The sequence below is a fragment of the Pseudophryne corroboree genome, chromosome 1 (assembly GCF_028390025.1).
Source record: "Pseudophryne corroboree isolate aPseCor3 chromosome 1, aPseCor3.hap2, whole genome shotgun sequence".
Classification (NCBI taxonomy): Eukaryota; Metazoa; Chordata; class Amphibia; order Anura; family Myobatrachidae; genus Pseudophryne; species Pseudophryne corroboree.
Genome location: NC_086444.1, coordinates 837,564,402 through 837,584,554, shown reverse-complemented (window position 1 = coordinate 837,584,554; position 20,153 = coordinate 837,564,402). Strand labels below are relative to the sequence as shown.

Below are 20,153 nucleotides of genomic sequence, written 5' to 3'. Positions count from 1 at the left end.
GTGAGGCGCAAGCACTGCTCCATTCTGTGTGTGATGTTATAACATCACATGGCATAATGAGAGGCAGAGCTCAATGCAGCCGCTGCCGCAAGAGTAGTAAGTGCTGCATGGCTATGGGTGGGGCTGCCTGAATGCCGGTTGGGGGGGAAGCCTGAAATCCATTGGAGAGGGGGGGCTGTCTGGGAGTCTCTGCAAGAACGTGGATTGTTGGCATAGTGAGCCAGGCGCCTCCACTGAGGCAAAGGAGTATGTATGTATAGATATTAACTATAAAAGGACAAACTGGGCTCACAAGGCTCATTCAGAGCCAGGACAGCATTGGAATCAGTAGCACCAGTCTTCAGCACAACCAGTAAGTAGATTTAATTTTTCACAGTAACATTTGTAATAGATTGCCACTTTGATATATTAAACAGGTCACAACTACACAGTCACATCAATGTATTAAAAAGTTTATTTAACTTAAAAGAGCACACTTAATTTAATAACTTATGATGTTCACACTGCACTAAATAAAATTAAATAAATGTGTTATTCTAGAGAACTCATCATTAACAAGGATCCCCTGGAGTTTTTGCACTTACCTGATCCTTAGGATACCACTTTTAGGTTTTAATGTGAGTATTAAAATAAAATAAATGGATTTAATAACAAATGAATAGGGAGTAATCAAATATCCTATATCTACAGATCTCTTTATTTTATGGGAACTTTCCCCCCTAAAACTTACAACTAGGACATCTCTCTTATGCCTTGAAAGTAAGTTATTGAATGGTATACTGTAATTGACCAATGTTAATTGCGGATTCTGTATCCTTATGTTATATGCCCACGAGTTTTACTATCAAGAGATTATTGCTAATTGTTTATTGGTGGTTTATATTGGATGCGTTCCACCATTATAATCTCTGTTTAACACTGTCCTCCTATAAGATTCAGTACATTATATATGATTGGTTTAAGATATAAGATATACTATATGATATAGGATTGGTTTAGATTAAAGACACCCCTGAGGAAGTTTGTATAGACGAAACGCATTGAGTGACTGTCTTAGACATAATGGGTGGACAAGCTGTCATAGGAGCTTCTCCCTGGCTGGGGTGGACAGCAACTCCCAAATGAGACAATCTTACCCATGAATGTCTAGACAAATGTAAGAGTTGTTTAAACCTTTTTAAACAAAAAATATTTTAATAAATCATATAAAAAGGAAAGGATATGGACTAACGAGTTATTTCGCTGTTGGGTGACTTTGGTATGAGGGTTTATGCCAGAACCATCAGTCCCTTCTCTGGTTAACCTCCATTTTGAAGGAATATTCTTCGAAAAGACCATACGAGAACTGTCAGTGGTCATTGAGCGCTCCCCACACAACCATTATTCTAAAATGGAATAAATTCATTTTTTCCCTCAAAATTCTACCCATAATACCCCATAATGACAATGTGAAAAAAGTTTTATTTTAGATTTTTGCTAATTTATAAAAAAATAAAAAAATAAGAAATCACATGTACATAAGTATTTACAGCCTTTGCCATGACGCACAAAATTGAGCTCAGGTGCATCCTGTTTCCACTGATCATCCTTGAGATGTTCCTGCAGTTTAAATGGAGTCCACCTGTGGTAAGTTCAGGTGATTGGACATGATTTGGAAAGGCACATATCTGTCTATATAAGGTCCCAAACTTGACAGTGCATGTCTGAGCACAAATCAAGCATGAAGTCAAAGGAATTGTCTGTAGACCTCTGAGATGGGATTGTCTCAGGGCACAAATCTGGGGAAGGGGACAGAAAAATATCTGCTGCTTTGAAGGTCCCAATGAGCACAGTGACCTCCATCATCCATAAATGGAAGAAGTTCAGAACTGCCAGCTGTCTAAACTGAACAATCGGGGGAGAAGGGCCCTAGTCTGGGAGGTGACCAAGAACCCAATGGTCACTCTGTCAGAGCTACAGCATTCCTCTGTGGAGAGAGGAGAACCTTCCATGTGGACAACCATCTCTGCAGCAATCCACCAATCAGGCCTGTATGGTAGAGTGGCCAGACGGAAGCCACTCCTTCATATAAAGCACATGGCAGCCCACCTGGAGTTTGCCAAAATGCACCTGAAGGATTCTCAGACCATGAGAAACAAAATTCTCTGGTCTTATGAGACAAAGAATGAACTCTTTGGCGTGAATGCCAGGCGTCATGTTTGGAGGAAACCAGGCACCGCTCATCACCAAGCCAATACCATCCCTACAGTGAAGCATGGTGGTGGCAGTATCATGCTGTGGGGATGTTTTTCAGCGGCAGAAACTGGGAGACTAGTCAGGATAGAGGGAAAGATGAATGCAGCAATGTACAGAGACATCCTGGATGAAAACCTGCTCCAGAGTACTCTTGACTTCAGACTGGGGCGACGGTTCATCTTTCAGCAGGACAATGACCCTAAGCACACAGCCAAGATAGCAAAGGGGTGGTTTCAGGACAACTCTGTGAATGTCCTTGAGTGGCCCAGCCGGAGCCCAGACTTGAATCTGATTGAACATCTCTCGAGAGATCAGAAAATGGCTGTGCACCGATGCTTCCCATCCAACCTGATGGAGATTGAGAGGTGCTGCAAAGCGGAATGAGCGAAACTTCCCAAAGATACAGTAGGTTTGCCAAGCTTGTGGTATCATATTCAAAAAGACTTAGGCTGTAATTGCTGCCAAAGGTGCATCAACAAAGTATTGAGCAAGGGCTGTGAATACTTATGTACATGTGATTTCTTAGTTTATTTTTAATAAATTTGTAAAAAAAAATAAAAAAATTCCACGTTGTCATTATGGTGTATTGTGTGTAGAATTTAGAGGGAAAAAATTAATTTATTCCATTATGTAATAAGGCTGCAACATGACAAAATGTAGAAAAAATGACGCGCTGTGAATACTTTCCGGATGCGCTGTATATATGTGTATATATATATATATATATATATATATATACACACACATTCACATACCGTACATACATACAGTGTGTGTGTGTGTGTATATATATATATATATATATATATATATATATATATAATAAGAATTTACTTACCGATAATTCTATTTCTCGTAGTCCGTAGTGGATGCTGGGGACTCCGTCAGGACCATGGGGAATAGCGGGCTCCGCAGGAGACAGGGCACATCTAAAAAGCTTTTTAGGTCACATGGTGTGTACTGGCTCCTCCCCCCATGACCCTCCTCCAAGCCTCAGTTAGGTACTGTGCCCGGACGAGCGTACACAATAAGGAAGGATCTTGAATCCCGGGTAAGACTCATACCAGCCACACCAATCACACCGTACAACTTGTGATCTGAACCCAGTTAACAGTATGATAACAAAACGAAGTAGCCTCCGAAAAGATGGCTCACAACAATAGTAATAACCCGATTTTTGTAACAATAACTATGTACAAGCATTGCAGACAATCCGCACTTGGGATGGGCGCCCAGCATCCACTACGGACTACGAGAAATAGAATTATCGGTAAGTAAATTCTTATTTTCTCTAACGTCCTAGTGGATGCTGGGGACTCCGTCAGGACCATGGGGATTATACCAAAGCTCCCAAACGGGCGGGAGAGTGCGGATGACTCTGCAGCACCGAATGAGAGAACTCCAGGTCCTCCTTAGCCAGAGTATCAAAATTTGTAAAATTTTACAAATGTGTTCTCCCCTGACCACGTAGCTGCTCGGCAAAGTTGTAATGCCGAGACTCCTCGGGCAGCCGCCCAGGATGAGCCCACCTTCCTTGTGGAATGGGCATCTACATATTTCGTCTGTGGCAGGCCTGCCACAGAATGTGCAAGCTGAATTGTACCACAAATCCAGCGCGCAATAGACTGCTTAGAAGCATGAGCACCCAGCTTGTTGGGTGTATACAGTATAAACAGCAAGTCAGACTTTCTGACTCCAGCCGTCCTAACTATATATATATATATATATTTTTAGGGCCCTGACCACGTCTAGTAACTTGGAGTCCTCCAAGTCCCTAGTAGCCGCAGGCACCACAAGAGGTTGTTTCAGGTGAAAACGCTGACACCCCTTTATGAAGAAACTGGAGACGAGTCCCAGTTCTGTCCTGTTCAAATGGAAAATTTTAATATGGGCTTTTGTAAGACAAAGCCGCCCATTCTGACAATCGCCTGGCCGAGGCCAGGGCTAACAACATGGTCACTTCCCATGTGAGATATTTGTCAACAGCATGGTCACTTTCCATGTGAGATATTTCAAATCCACAGATTTGAGCGGTTCAAACCAATATGATTTTAAGAAATCCCAACACTATGTTGAGATCTCACGGTGCCCCTAGGGGCACAAAAAAGCTGTATATGCAATACATCCTTTACAATCTGGACTTCAGGAACTGAAGTCAATTCTTTCTGGAAGAAAATCTACAGGGCCGAAATTTAAATGTTAATGAACCCCAATTTGAGGTCCAAAACACTCCTGTTTTCAGGAAGTGTAGAAATCGACCTAGTTGAATTTCCGTCGTGGAGCCTTCCTGGCCTCACCCACGCAACATATTTTTACCACATGTGGTGATGACGTTGTGCGGTCACCTCCTTCCTGGCTTTGACCAAGGTAGGTATGACCTCTTATGGAATGCCTTTTCCCCTCAGGATCCGGCATTCAACCGCCATGCCGTCAAACGCAGCCGCGGTAAGTCTTGGAATAGACATGGTACTTGCTGAATCAAGTCCCTTCTTAGCTCCCCAGGCCCTTAGTCCTCTGTGAGCATTTCTCGAAGTTCCGGGTACCAAGTCCCTCTTGGCCAATCCGGAGCCACTAGTATAGTTCATACTCCTCTATGTCTTATAATTCTCAATACCCTGGTTATGAGAAACAGAGGAGGGAACACATACACAGACTGGTACACCCACGGTGTTACCAGAACATCCACAGCTATCGCCTGAAGGTCTCATGACCTGGCGGAATACCTGTCCCGATTTTTGTTCGGGCGGGACGCCATCATGTCCACCTTTGGTCTTTGCCAACGGTCCACAATCATGTTGAAAAAACTTCCCTATGAAGTTTCCACTCTCCCGGGTGGAGGTCATGCCTGCTGAGGAAGTCTGCTTCCTAGTCGTCCACTCCCGGAAAGAACACTGCTGACAGTGCTATCACATGATTTTCCGCCTAGCGAAAAATCCTTGCAGTTTTCACTGCCCTCCTGCTTCTTGTGCCGCCCTTCTGTTTACGTGGGCGACTGCCGTGATGTTATCCCCCTGGATCAATACCGGCTGACCTTGAAGCAGAGGTCTAGCTAAGTTTAGAGCATTATAAATTTGCTCTAAGCTTATTTATGCGGAGAGAATTCTCCAGACTTAATCACACTTCCCTGGAAACTTTTTCCCTGTGTGACTGTTCCCCAGCCTCTCAGGCTGGCCTCCGTGGTCACCGGCATCCAATCCTGAATGCCGAATCTGCGGCCCTCTAGAAGATGAGCACTCTGTAATCACCACAGGAGAGACACCCTTTTCCTTGGATATAGGGTTATCCGCTGATGCATCTGAAGATGCGATCCGGACCATTTGTCCAGCAGATCCCACTGAAGAGTTCTTGCGGGAAATCTGCCGAATGGAATTGCTTCGTAATAAGCCACCATTTTTACCAGGACTCTTGTGCAATGATGCACTGACACTTTTCCTGGTTTTAGGAGGATCCCGATTAGCTCGGATAACTCCCTGGTTTTCTCCACTGGGAGAAACACGTTTTTCTGGACTGTGTCCAGAATCTTCCCTAGGAACAGTAGACGTGTCGTCGGAAAAAGCTGCGATTTTGGAATATTTAGAATCCACTCGTGCTGTCGTAGAACTACTTAAGATAGTGCTACTCCGACCTCCAACTGTTCTCTGGACCTTGCCCTTATCAGGAAAGCGTCCATGTTTCTTTTAAGAAAAATCCTCATTCCGGCCATTACCTTGGTAAAGACCCGGGGCGCCGTGGACAATCCAAACGGCAGCGTCTGAACTGATAGTGACAGTTCTGTACCAGGAACCTGAAGTACCCTTGGTGAGAAGGGCAAATTTGGACCTGTAGGTAAACGTCCCTGATATCCAGTGACATCATATCGTCCCCTTCTTCCTGGTTCGCTATCACTGCTCCGAGTGACTCCATCTTGATTTGAACGCTTGTATGTAAGTGTTCAAATATTTCAGATCTCACCGAGCCGGTTGGCTTCAGTACCACAATATAGTGTGGAATACTACCCCCTTCCTTGTTGTAAGAAGGGTACTTTGATTATCACCTGCTGGGAATACAGCCTGTGAATTGTGTGAGGGGGAGACGTCTCGAATTTCCAATGTACACCTGGGATATTACATGTAGGATCCCGGAGTTCCCTTGCGAGTGTTGCTGAAACTCTTGAGATGACCCCCTACCGCACCTGAGTCCGCTTGTACGGCCCCAGCGTTATGCTGCGGACTTGGCAGAAGCCGTGAGGAGCTTCTGTTCCTGGGAATGAGCTGCTTGCTGCAGTCTTCTTCCCTTTCCTCTCCCCCTGGGCAGATATGACTGGCCTTCGCCCGCCTGCCCGTATGGGGACGAAAGGACTGAGACTGAAAAGACTGTGTCCTTTTCTGCCAATATGTGACTCGGGGTAACAAAAGGTGGATTTTTCAGCTGTTGCCATGGCCACCAGGTCCAATGGACCGCCCCTTTATACGGCAATACTTCCATATGCCGTCTGGAATCTGCCTCACCTGACCACTGTCGTGTCTTCGTCTGGCAGATATGTACATCACATTTACTCTTGATGCCAGAATGCAAATATGCCTCTGCGCATCACACATATATAGAAATGCATCCTTAAAATGCTCTATAGACAATAAAATCCTGTCCCTGTCAAGGGTATCAAAATTTTCAGTCAGGAAATCCGACCAAGCCCCCTCAGCGCTGCACATCCAGGCTGAGGCGATTGCTGGTCGTAGTATAACACCAGTATGTGTGTATATACTGTTATGATATTTTCCAGCTTCCTATCAGCTGGCTCCTTGAGGGCGGCCGTATCTGGAAACGGTAACGCCATGTTTTTTATAAGCGTGTGAGCGCCTTGTCCACCCTAAGGTGTGTTTTCCAACTCGCCCTTACTACTGGCGGGAAAAAGGGTATACCGCCCATAACTTTCTGTCGGAGGAACCCCACGTATCATCACACACTTCATTTAATTTATCTGATTCAGGCAAAACTACAAGTAGTTTATTCCCACCCTACAAAATACCCTTATTTGTGGTACTTGTGGTATCAGAAATACGTAACACCTCCTTCATTGCCCTTAACATGTAACTTGTGGCCCTAAAGGAAAAATACGTTTGTTTCTTCACCGTCGACACTGGGGTCAGTGTCCATGTCTGTGTCTGTCGACCGACTGAGGTAAATGGGCGTTTTTACAAGCCCCTGACGGTGTCTGAGACGCCTGGACCGATACTAATTTGTCCGCCGGCTGTCTCATGTCGTCAACCGGCTTGCAGCGTGTTGACATTATCACGTAATTCCATAAGTAAGCCATCCATTCTGGTGTCGACTCCCTAGAGAGTGACATCACCATTACAGGCAATTTTCTCCGTCTCCTCACCAACATTTTCCTCATACATGTCGACACACACGTACCGACCTACAGCACACACATACAGGGAATGCTCTGATAGAGGACAGGACCCACTAGCCCTTTGGGGAGACAGAGGGAGAGTTTGCCAGCACACACCAAAAGCGCCATAATGTATATAACAACCCTAGAAGGTGTTGTTTCTATATATGGGCTCTTAATATATAATTATATCGCCAATTTATGCCCCCCTTCTCTTTAACCCTGTTTCTGTAGTGCAGGGGAGAGTGGGAGCCTTCCTCACCAGCGGAGCTGGTCAGGAAAATGGCGCTGAGTGCTGAGGAGAATAAGCTCCGCCCCTTTCACGGCGGGCTTTTCTCCCGGTTATTAGGAAAACTGGCCTGGGTTAAATACATACATATAGCCTTAATGGCTATATGTGATGTATTTATTTGCCAAATAGGTATTTATATTGCTGCCCAGGGCGCCCCCAGCAGCGCCCTGCACCCTCCGTGACCGTGTCAGTGAGCCGTGTAGCAACAATGGCGCACAGCTGCAGTGCTGTGCGCTACCTCTCTGAAGACTGTGAAGTCTTCTGCCGCCTGTTTCCGGACCTCCGTTCCGCCGTCTTTCTTCAGCGTCTGTAAGGGGGATCGGCGGCGCGGCTCCGGGACGAACCCCAGGCTGACCTGTGTTCCGACTCCCTCTGGAGCTCAGTGTCCAGTAGCCTAAAACTTCAATCCTCCTGCACGCAGGTGAGTTGCAAGTCTCTCCCCTAAGTCCCTCGTTGCAGTGATCCTGTCGCCAGCAGGAATCACTGATTAGAAACCTAAAAAAAAACTTTACTAAACAGCTCCTTAAGAGAGCCATCCAGTTTGCACCCTTCTCGGACGGGCACAAAAACCTAACTGAGGCTTGGAGGAGGGTCATGGGGGGAGGAGCCAGTACACACCATGTGACCTAAAAAGCTTTTTAGATGTGCCCTGTCTCCTGCGGAGCCCGCTATTCCCCATGGTCCTGACGGAGTCCCCAGCATCCACTAGGACGTTAGAGAAATATATATATTTATTTAATACCAATGTAGGTGGAACTTCAATTATAGACCAGGAGGCACAGAGTAAAGGGAATACAATACGGGTACTGGCAATCCTATACCAATGCAACAAGAGTTGTTACAACTCTTGTTACAACTCCTATTTAACCTTTACCTAAGCAGACAGTGGACTGTTGCTCTCCCGATTTTAAATCTGATACACTTTTCACTGTGGTGTACACTTGGCACCCATATGCCAGGATATAAAGGATAACTCCATTAAGTATCTGTCCCAACCCTCAGTTAATCCATAAATGTCCTTTTGGGGGAAAAGTGGTTTTACAGCTCACCAATAATTACATTCCAACAGACCAGTAGCATGAGTATTCCCATAGCCAGTGCAATGTCTCTGGTTGCCTCTGTGTGATCAGGTGACATGGTTAACCAAGGCGGAAATAAGCATTCAGGAGACACATTGGGTAATGTGCAGGTACCTGGTACATTATCTTTGAATAAAATGCTACAATCTGCTTGCCATGATCTTAAGTAGATTTTTGTGTATAGATCCTAGAACCAGATTGTTTATGTGTGGCCGTATTATCATCAATATGTATTGTGCTTCTTACAGTCACTCAGGTAAGCGGAAAGTTACAGCTCACATCTCCCCATTTAATGAAGTTTTAAGATGTGATTATTTTTGTAAATGGTTCTAGATCTCTTGACATGACTTTGACAGATTTATATAAAGCTCTTTTCATGCCACAAATTACAAGTTTCATGTTACATTTTAAAGATATGATTTTTATGCATTAAAGAAATATGTAATTTCTCAGTTGGAAAGCTTGACGTGTATTGAATTCACTTTGCTCTCTAGACGTCTATCTGCCATAATGTATGCAGTCATTACACCTGTTCTCAACGTAACATGTAATTAGCTTTAAGCAATACAGATTATTGTGATATGTAATATAATGAGGAAGATTTTGACCCCTTTGCCTTTGTTGACTTAAATGTTACTACTAATGCTGGGAGTTGTAGTTAGCCGAAAGCATATGTCCCAATTTTGTAAAAAAAAACATTACACAGAGTCTTTACTTATTTCATTTATCGCTTATAAATACTGTAGGATGAGTCTTCAAACTGACTTCTTTATTGTAAGAATTTATGCTGCTACGTTTTTAACTATAATTATTATTGGAACAGTTCTTTATTTGCAGAATCCTCAATTGTTAAAAAGGCAAGGAAATATTAACACTTCTGTCCTATTTCGATATATTAATATGACATGGTTGTTTTTCATTAGGAAAGTGATACAAAATATTTTAGGTTAGTGTCTGTGGTGTCATAAGCCCTGGGGAGAGATAAAGTGGAGAAAGTTAACTTACCAACTAGCTCCTGTCATTTTTCAAACACAGCCCTTAACATGACAGTGGCTGATTGGCTAGTACTTTATCTCTCTTTAAGACTTCATAAATAGACCCCTTTTGGTATATAACTCGTGGTCGAACTAAAAGTTGACTCATGTCTCAATTATAGCTATTGGTATGCGCAGCACATTTCATTAGAGTGCGCACACAGGAAATACTCTGCACCAAGTGGCTTGTCTAGCAATATGTTTATGTCCTCAGTTCCCCCTTGCATCATCCTGTCCCACTACTTTCCCCCCAATCTCCACCTTTATCATATCATATCCTACCATCCCAGTCACATCACAGCATAACATGCCTCATAATTGCTATGTCCTGTGAGTCTCTGAGAGACTCACTGATGTCTTATTGGAATGGTGGTACACAGTGGCATAAGTCTGTCCCAGTTGCCCGGAGGCAAGATATATATTGGTGCCCCCCCCCCTCCCCACATATATAGATATATATATATATATATATATATATATAAAGCATAAAAGCAACTGGCACTCCCCTTGCTGGTATAACATCTGCTCCTGTGCCCTCCATGAGATGAAACATCCAGGAATAATGAAGAAAATCTGGTGGCACTCAGGAGACTTTTCAACCAGTGATATATTTAATGTTACTCCATTAAATATATCACTGGTTGAAAAGTCTCCTGAGTGCCGCCAGATTTTCTTCATTATATATATATATATATATATACATATATATGCTGAAATAAACGATGTACAGGTGCGCTGGTAGTCTTTCAATAGTTCATTCACAGTTCACAGGTAGTGGACCTTGTGCTGTTGGCACTGGTGTAATGGACACCGCAGCAATTCCCCAGAGGCTCAGAATCCCTTTGAGCAGAAAGATACCTGGAGAAAGAATTTAGGAGAATGCGCCCATAGTGCAGATCATTTTTTATTTTATGCATGCATCATTAGACACCAACAGATAAAAGGTAAGTGTGTTCCCGTACCAGATAAGACCCACACTTTGGGCCAGTCACAGAGCATAAAAAACTTCCACCGGGCAAACCTCCGCCTCTGTGTACGAACGCCAGGACCATGCACCGCGCCGATAATCCGGACCCGTCTGGCCACTCGCAGCGGACACAGGGAGAAGAAGGCAGAGTGGAACAAAAGCACACACATCTGGCAGGCTCCGCCCCAACGCGTTTCGTGGATACTTCGTCAGGAGGCTGGCCTGTCAGACGTCAGTAATCTATTTAAAAGCCCCCATCTTAATTAAACACAGGTGGTATGAATCATCAATGACTATTTATGTCTCCAAAGCGCTTTAGAAAAACAGTTCTAACATAGATATATAGCGCGTGGGTTCAGGTAATAATAACATCTGCATAAAAGTACATAAACAGACAAACTGTTTAACAATATAAAACACAATAAAAATAAAAATAATACATCATAAACAAACACGTAATAAAAAGGAGAGATGTTTTTCATTGACTGCTAAATGGAACATCACATCAAACATACATGGTGGTTTCCCTTAGTAACCTGGAAGCACATATGTCTCATTTCTACCGCCTCCACGTCTCTGTATATTTGTAAGTTAATCACTATTCCTATCATGAGGAGAAAATCACAATCTGTAAGATCCCATTTATAAGTAAAGACAGGCATATATTGCACTCTCCATTTTAAAAACGAAGTATATATATATATATATATATATATATATATATATCTTTCTTATATAGTCATTGAAGAAATATCTATATTAAGAATAAATTTATAAAAGAATGACTATATTCCCTATATTTAGAGATGTAGATATATAGCACACAAGACAAAAGGACAAAAACTACAATTATCACATGCCGCATAGCTTTAAATGAACAGATATTATTTCTCCCATTTTTTAATCAATATCTGAAGCAGATTCTATAGACTATTTGGTCAAATAAATCCGAACTGTCCACACCTTCTGTTATTAGCAGAATTATACACATCAGTTAGAGGCATTATTTAAAAGCTTTAAACAAAGCTACAGGCTGAACGTTATCATCAGCCACAAAACATTAGGTGCTTGCAGGAGAAAAAAGGAGAAAAAACACCCCCGGTCACTAGCGTTCCCTAATAAAGGGGGTGATCTCGTAATTTTCGTTTAAACCACGTGGCACCAATGTGTTCAAAGTCAAAATCCAGAAGGTTTCCCTTCTGAGAAGACGTTCTTCTCTATTTCCACCATCTTTACCTGCCGATACATGTTCAATACCCGCAAATTTTAAAAGTGAGGGGTCAGCATTATGTTTCTCAGCAAAGTGTCGTGGGACGCTATGATTCAGAACACGGTTTCTGATGTTTCTACCGTGCTCTAAAATTCTGATCTTTAAGACCCGCTTGGTCTTACCAACATACCCTAGCCCACAAGGGCACATTAGTATATAGATGCAAAAAGTGGTATTGCTATTTCCACCATCTTTACCTGCCGATACATGTTCAATGCCGATACATGTTCAATACCCGCAAATTAGAGACAAAATAGACTACCAGAAGGGTCAGGTTCGATCCTGGAATATGGCTAGAAACCTAAGTAGACAGGGTGATTATCCCCCAACTACACCAGTTAGAAGAAGGAGGAGTTCTAGTAGATGGCAGACTGAGCGAAGGCAACATTGGGAACAACAGGTACACTCGGGACAAAAAAGAATGTCCAACAATGAACAACAGTGGGAGGTGCCAAAGAGATCCATGCCCTATAGAAGGCATTATGAAAATCGATATAACTATTCAAGTTTTGCCCACACGAATAGGTTTGAGCACCTACAATCTAATAAAGAGAGAGGGCATTTTTTAGAGTCAAGAACACAAACCAATCGGTATGGTCAGGGACTAGAGAGATACAACATGGAACAGAACACGCCTGTAGGAAAAAAACGGGGATTAGGGGAAAGAGAGGAAGGGGATCTTCCAAGAAGGGAGCCAAAAATGAGAAACCTCTATCAAAAGAATTAGATAGGGGAATTTGTGGATAATTCGGATTTATTTGACCAAATAGTCTATAGAATCTGCTTCAGATATTGATTAAAAAATGGGAGAAATAATATCTGTTCATTTAAAGCTATGCGGCATGTGATAATTGTAGTTTTTGTCCTTTTGTCTTGTGTGCTATATATCTACATCTCTAAATATAGGGAATATAGTCATTCTTTTATAAATTTATTCTTAATATAGATATTTCTTCAATGACTATATAAGAAAGATATATATATATATATATATATATATATATACTTCGTTTTTAAAATGGAGAGTGCAATATATGCCTGTCTATACTTATAAATGGGATCTTACAGATTGTGATTTTCTCCTCATGATAGGAACAGTGATTAACTTACAAATATACAGAGACGTGGAGGCGGTAGAAATGAGACATATGTGCTTCCAGGTTACTAAGGGAAACCACCATGTATGTTTGATGTGATGTTCCATTTAGCAGTCAATGAAAAACATTTCTCCTTTTTATTACGTGTTTGTTTATGATGTATTATTTTTATTTTTATTGTGTTTTATATTGTTAAACAGTTTGTCTGTTTATGTACTTTTATGCAGATGTTATTATTACCTGAACCAACGCGCTATATATCTATGTTAGAACTGTTTTTCTAAAGCGCTTTGGAGACATAAATAGTCATTGATGATTCATACCACCTGTGTTTAATTAAGATGGGGGCTTTTAAATAGATTACTGACGTCAGACAGGCCAGCCTCCTGACGAAGTATCCACGAAACGCGTTGGTGCGGAGCCTGCCAGACGTGTGTGCTTTTGTTCCACTCGGCCTTCTTCTCCCTGTGTCTGCTGCGAGTGGCCAGACGGGTCCGGATTATCGGCGCGGTGCATGGTCCTGGCGTTCGTACACAGAGGCGGAGGTTTGCCCGGTGGATGTTTTTTATGCTCTGTGACTGGCCCAAAGTGTGGGTCTTATCTGGTACGGGAACACACTTACCTTTTATCTGTTTGTGTCTAATGATGCATGCATAAAATAAAAAATGATTTGCACTATGGGCGCATTCTCCTAAATTCTTTCTCCAGATATATATATAAATTTTATATTTGCATTTAATTGCCATTTATTCTAAATCACACATGTCTTAGCAGTCATACACAGGATTAGAACCCATGACCTGTTACACAGAAGGAAGACACCTTACTGGTCAAGCTATTTGCAAATAGCTCCATCAGTAAGGTGCCTGCTGATAGGTTGTGGGTTCTAATCCTGGGTATGACACTTTTAAAATGTGCGTCTATAATAAAGACAAGACAGTATGACTTGTAAGGTGCAGGGACTAGTGCTGGAGGGGAATCGGCAATGGAACAGATAGCAGCGGCTGGCAATTAACTTAATTGAATAGTGTTGATGTACACAGAACGGGAGGAGAGGTGCCCTACTAAAGAGCAGGAGTCCGGCGGCAGCCGACTCTGTTGCCTCCCACAGTTACGCCTCTGGTGGTATAGATATGTCCTCCTACACTATGGGCTGTATTCAGTAAGAGTCAGAAACTGCCGTCTTGTCGGAAAGACGGCTGTTTTCGACTGGAATAGGTCGGAAGGGGTTCCAACCTATTCAATAGGGGCACATATTTTCCAACAAGTCGGGAAACCCGACTTGTCGGAATGCTGTCGGAAAGCAGTTGGATTGGCGGAATAGCCGCCGATCCACCTGCTGCTGTCGGAAACAGGGCCAAATCCGACAGGTTTTGACCCCCTTTACGACAAACTCAAACCGACTTGAAAACAAGTCGGATTGAGGTGAGGAGACTGGGAGCGGTGTGGCGGGCTACGGAGATGAGAATAGTACCAGTAGTGTCTCCCCCACCGCCGTACACATCACTCCCGCTGCCAGCTCCGGCCGCCACTGGAAGCTCCCCTGCCGGCCGCCTCACGATGCTTCCCCCGCCAGCCGCCTCACGATGCTCCTCCTGCCGGCCGCCGCACACTGCTCCCCTGCTGGCCACCGCACACTGCTCCCCCGCCAGCCACCGCACACTGCATGTCGGAATGGATGCCTGCATTCCTAACTACTTAATAAAGTCATCTGTCAGCAGCATTCATCAAATCTGAAAAATAGTGGCATATGCCACTGAATGGAATGACATGAGAACCAGTTCCTCAATTCATATTTGAGCTATTACCGCCATTATAAAGTGGGAAGTGGGAATTAGTTGATCAAGCTGCTAGGACCGTCATCTTCGCTTAGAAAGGGGGCAACACCGGGAGGCCACAAGGGCACTCCGGGTGTTTTGGGTGCCCAGGAGAGCCAATCGTGATTCCCTGACATTTCAGAAGAGTAGGTATGACGAAAAATTTAATTGCAATTACACTGTGCTCCCATTGATCTGTTAAAGTTTTCAAATGCTACGATGCACATAAGAAGCACTGAAATCATGAAAAAAAATACATCCAAAAATAACACAAATGAAACCCACGGAAACATGCAAATATGTATGGTCGGGATGTGTTTAATTTGCCGGCGCAACAGGACTATTCCCACTCGTGGGTGTCCACGACACTCAGAGTGGGAATAGATCCTGCGGCTAGCGCGCAGCAAGCCATCGAGACCACAGCGTGGGGAGCGCAGCAAGACCGCAAGGGGACTCTTCATGATCGCCCTCCTGCCGGCATTCTGGTGGGCGGGGTGACACTGATGGGATATTGACAGCCGGCATCCAGTCCACCGGTAAATCATACTGAATCTGTACGGTCTCATATGGTACAATGATTTCTATTTTCACCTCTATTATTTACACGCGTGCAACTTTCATTGTCTTTCAAGAGCATTTCAAGTTCAACGCTTTAATGCCATTGGGTACGTAGCCCTAAGGGCCTTCCTAAACTGTTTATCTGTTATTTAGTCATCTTATTCATGTTCGGTCAGAAATATCAGCCCAGATCAGTAATCAACAAGTCAGTCTTTAAATCCATTCAGTCTTACAGGAGCCTTCAAAGATATTAATCAGATGTTTCAACCAGATGCCATTTGTGTCATAATTGCTGCTCAGCTGCTGTGTGTGGTGCTTGGTGGGTGTGCATACATTATCTAATGACGCTTATCAGATGAACATTTGAGATGTTTATGAATAAGGACAAAGATTCCAGAAATGTATTTAAAGTATAAAAGAAAATATCACTTACCTGCGTTTCTTCAGTTCTATAAGTCTTGTGATACCACTTATAGTCTAAGCAAGAACTTTCACTGCACAGAATGGGAAGCTCACTGGGGAGCTCCTAGACCAGTGATAAGACACCTGATACACTTTAGGGGTAGCATGGACGGGGGTCCACTGACCTTCAAAAGGGCTGCGTCTAATCCATCATTTCCGTATTAAGTTAAAATGGTTAATAAAGGGAACATATACATAATAACATATAAACAGGTATTTCAAACAAATGTTACAAATTCTAACAAATATGACAAAAATAACAGGAAGGAGCTCTCCTGCTTAAGCTGTTCAAATCATTGTGAAATCTGCTAGATTGGACGATCAACAGAGAGCAGGTACTATTATGCCAAATTAGAGTAGCCTCTTCTGAATCAGGAGATCACAACGTATTCGACTCTTCCAGTTATTCATTGAAACGTAGAATTAGCTAGTGCACTCATAGACCCAGCATGCAATGCGTTACTTGCTGGCAAAGAAGGACAGCTTGGCCCAAAATACTTTTTACTAAAGCTCTCTATCGTCATATAATTGGATGGAGGCAGGTAAAATTAATTTGTACGTGGTCAATATATCATGCTACATGTTTTTGAGAATGAATAGCAACCGTAAAAAGGATACAGACCCATACCAGAAAGAATCCTGTATATCATCCAAAATGAATATTTGTAGCCAAATCACCCAGGCCTGATATTGATCTATGAACACAATGCCCCAAAATAATTGGATGTTCATCAATTTGTGGGGTGTGTACCTATGCATTTCCATACAATTCTACAGTAGATTTGAGTGTATTATTGGCTTACTGCCCATATGCAGGAGAGGCTAAGCTGGGGTGGGCACTCATAAGTCAAATACAGTACAGTATATCCAACTACTATTATTTATATATCATTTCCACTTGGACTTTTGCAGGAAAGCAAATATTCATTGGATTTACATACCAGTAAATGACTGATATTGGGTCTTTGTATTGCATTACATTTTGTGTATTGAAACTTTTGTATATTTTATTGTGTACAAATAGGATAACATGACTTCCACATTTCTGTATAACATTGTCATGCCACATTCCCTTACTATTGTTGGTTGTATGCCTGACACAGGTAGCAGTTGATTTACCGACAAACACAATACCGATGGTCATAATCCCGATAACCATTGACCGGCAGTCAAAATAACTACACGGTCAAAATACCGACATTCATTATGCTGACATGTTCAAAATGCCGACATGCATTTTTAAGGAATTTGTGCCTCAAACCAGACTTGTTCATACTTTACCATCCCAGTGGACCTGGAGGGGGAATATAATAGTGTACCGAGCGCAGCGAGCCATGCAAGGGGCCGTGGAACACATAGACAGTGTCCATGTCAACCTACATCGACATTGAAACAAAAAAAAACAGAAAAACTGATGTCGGTATTTGGCATGTCTGCATTTCAAATGACGATATTCTGACTATGTCTGTATTTTGACAATGTCGCCATAATGAATGTCGGTATTTTGACCGTGTCAGTATTTTGACTGTAGGTCAGTGGCTGTGGGGATTATGACCGCTGGTATTGAGTCCGTCGGTAAATCATACTGAACCCGCCTGACATAGAAATACTGCAGTATTAATAGCTGGACATTTCCTCAGGCATATGTATCGGAACATGCCTAGGTGAATGTGCAAGCAGGATGTTTAGCATATATCCGAGGTTGGAAGGGGGAGGGGTGGGGGGGGGCGCCCTGTGCCAAGCTCTATATGAGGCACAAGCTGTTAACTGGAACATATGGGGAAACTAAACAACTCTAGATTGTCTGAATATTTCTGCACGACTGGTGTGTCTAATATAGTGTTATATTTTTCTCTAGTTTACATTAGGCAGTAGAGAAACATAGGTAAAATGTTGCTAGGCAACACAAGAACTGTGAGGTAGCACAGCATCTCTCTAAGAGTAGGACGGGTTAAATTAATCACATAACACCATATGGGAATATTTATTGTTTAGTCTGTGACAGCTTTTAATAATGACTAAAATGAAAGTATAAATGCAGCTTAAAATATATTGAAAAAAAAGAAGACATTTATTCATGCTTTTAAAATATGTTAAATATGTGCACATTGATCAGTGTTTCTATGTCTCATATTGGGGCCTATTTATCAATGAATATTTGCAGATGTTTTCATGGGGTACCAGCAAATATTAAATATCTCCAGTATGTATGTACAGGGGGCCTTGCAGAGCGCTGGGCATGACCCCACAGTGACAAATATTGGAGGCATGGCTTGCAATCGCAGCATTCCTGTCTGGCATTTGAGGGTGTCGAAAGGGAGATTCCAGAAAACGTGGGTGTGTCAGCCGTTTTCTGACGCAGTGTGATTTTGCAGGACATCCTGAGTAACCTGAGGGTTACTCAGACATCTGATTGTCAGACAGCAGCAGATGTCCCCCTTGCTTGTTGTGCGTGTCTTAGGCTGCCAGCTCAGCTGAGTACAGTCGCACAGCAGCACACAAGCAGTCCACCCTCCACTGTGATACAATGCCTATGCGCGCAGTATCACTCACAGCCTGTTCTCTGTGTTTTGACCTACAACAGTGGTTCCCAAACTTTCTTAGTTCATGTGAGGATGAACTAAGGGGATGGGGGTACAGCAGGGAAGGATCCGCACAAGCTGCCATGTAAACGGCAGTTTCTGCACAGCCCGGGACTTACTTAGCCACTGCGACGATCCGGGCCACTGGTGATGTCAGGAATCCTCCTCCGGAAGGGGTGGAAACGCCTGTGTTTTTTCCGACGCTCCCAGGAAATGGTGTGTTGCCGCCCAGGAACGCCTTCTGCCTGTCAATCTTCTTGCGATCGCCCCTGCGATCACTTTCGGCGTAGAAACCGTTGCTGTCCGGCGACCCCCACGCCTGTGCATTGTGGACCGCACGCATGCGCAGTTCAGACCCGATCACATGCAGCAAAACAATGCAGAGTGCAATCGGGTCTGAATGACCCCCTAAAACAATGTCTGAGTAGATGGGGCAATCTCATACCTCCATTGTTAGTATTCTAAGATGGAACAAGTCGCGCCTTAGGTATGGTTGCGGTTGGAAAGGGGCGGGGTCTCGGGTAGCAGGGCAGAGCCTCATGTGAAAGGGGTGGGGTCTAGGGCTGCGATCCCCCATTTCTGTCATTTTAGGGGTGTTCCCAGTGCTTCCTGAGCAGCTGGGCAGTCCACAGCTCCACCCCCTACACTGATAGATGCCATGCGCATGTGGTTGGCATCTATTCAGTCATTACTGGCTGCTTTGCAGAGCAGAGCTGTGGTGATCACTGGATCTCCCAATCTGCCCCCTCGGCCCGTGGAACACTGCGACCTGCAGGAGGGACGGCGGGACAGTGTCCAATTAGCAGGACAGTCCAGCTGTATTCAGAACAGTTGGGAGGTATGAACAGCCTGCATGTGTGGATCTCTAATATAGTGAATACATGAAGTCAGGGCCATAACTAGGTGTGTGCTGAGGTACCTTGCATGCAGCGCATATGCTCTGTGGGCAGACCATACTGCGGCACCCGCAGGGCCGCTCACCACTGCAACCGTTAGCTGCATCGCTGCCTGCTGTCATGTATGTTTTGGTGCGCTCGGCTCCTTCTCTGCAGAGGGCATCACTCACTACTTACAAGTCAACGGCCAGCACTGCAGCTTCCCCCTGCTTGCTCCACCTTCCTCCTGGCTTACCCTGTCTCCGGCGCATCATCATCGTCTCTCCCATCCAACAGTGCTCTGCGCCACGAGGTACCATGTTTGCTTGGCTGGGAGAGCCACCAGTGGTGCAAGCATGTGTCCGGGTACCGCGGCCCCCGCCACACAGAATGGCTGCCAGTGAACAGGGGGTAAGAAGGTTGCTTAAAGACACAGAGTAATTGGGTCAGGTGGGGTGTTGCTGAGAGACACAGAGTGAGGGGGTAGTGGGAGGGTTACTGAGAGGCACAGAGT

The 20,153-nt window shown here is 43.7% G+C and overlaps 1 protein-coding gene across 1 annotated transcript in view; it reads left to right on the top strand.

Moving 5' to 3' along the window:
* The window catches only part of ARHGAP24 (Rho GTPase activating protein 24), a 1,566,862-nt gene that overhangs the window by 63,482 nt on the left and 1,483,227 nt on the right, over positions 1-20,153 (top strand). The window lies entirely within an intron of this gene.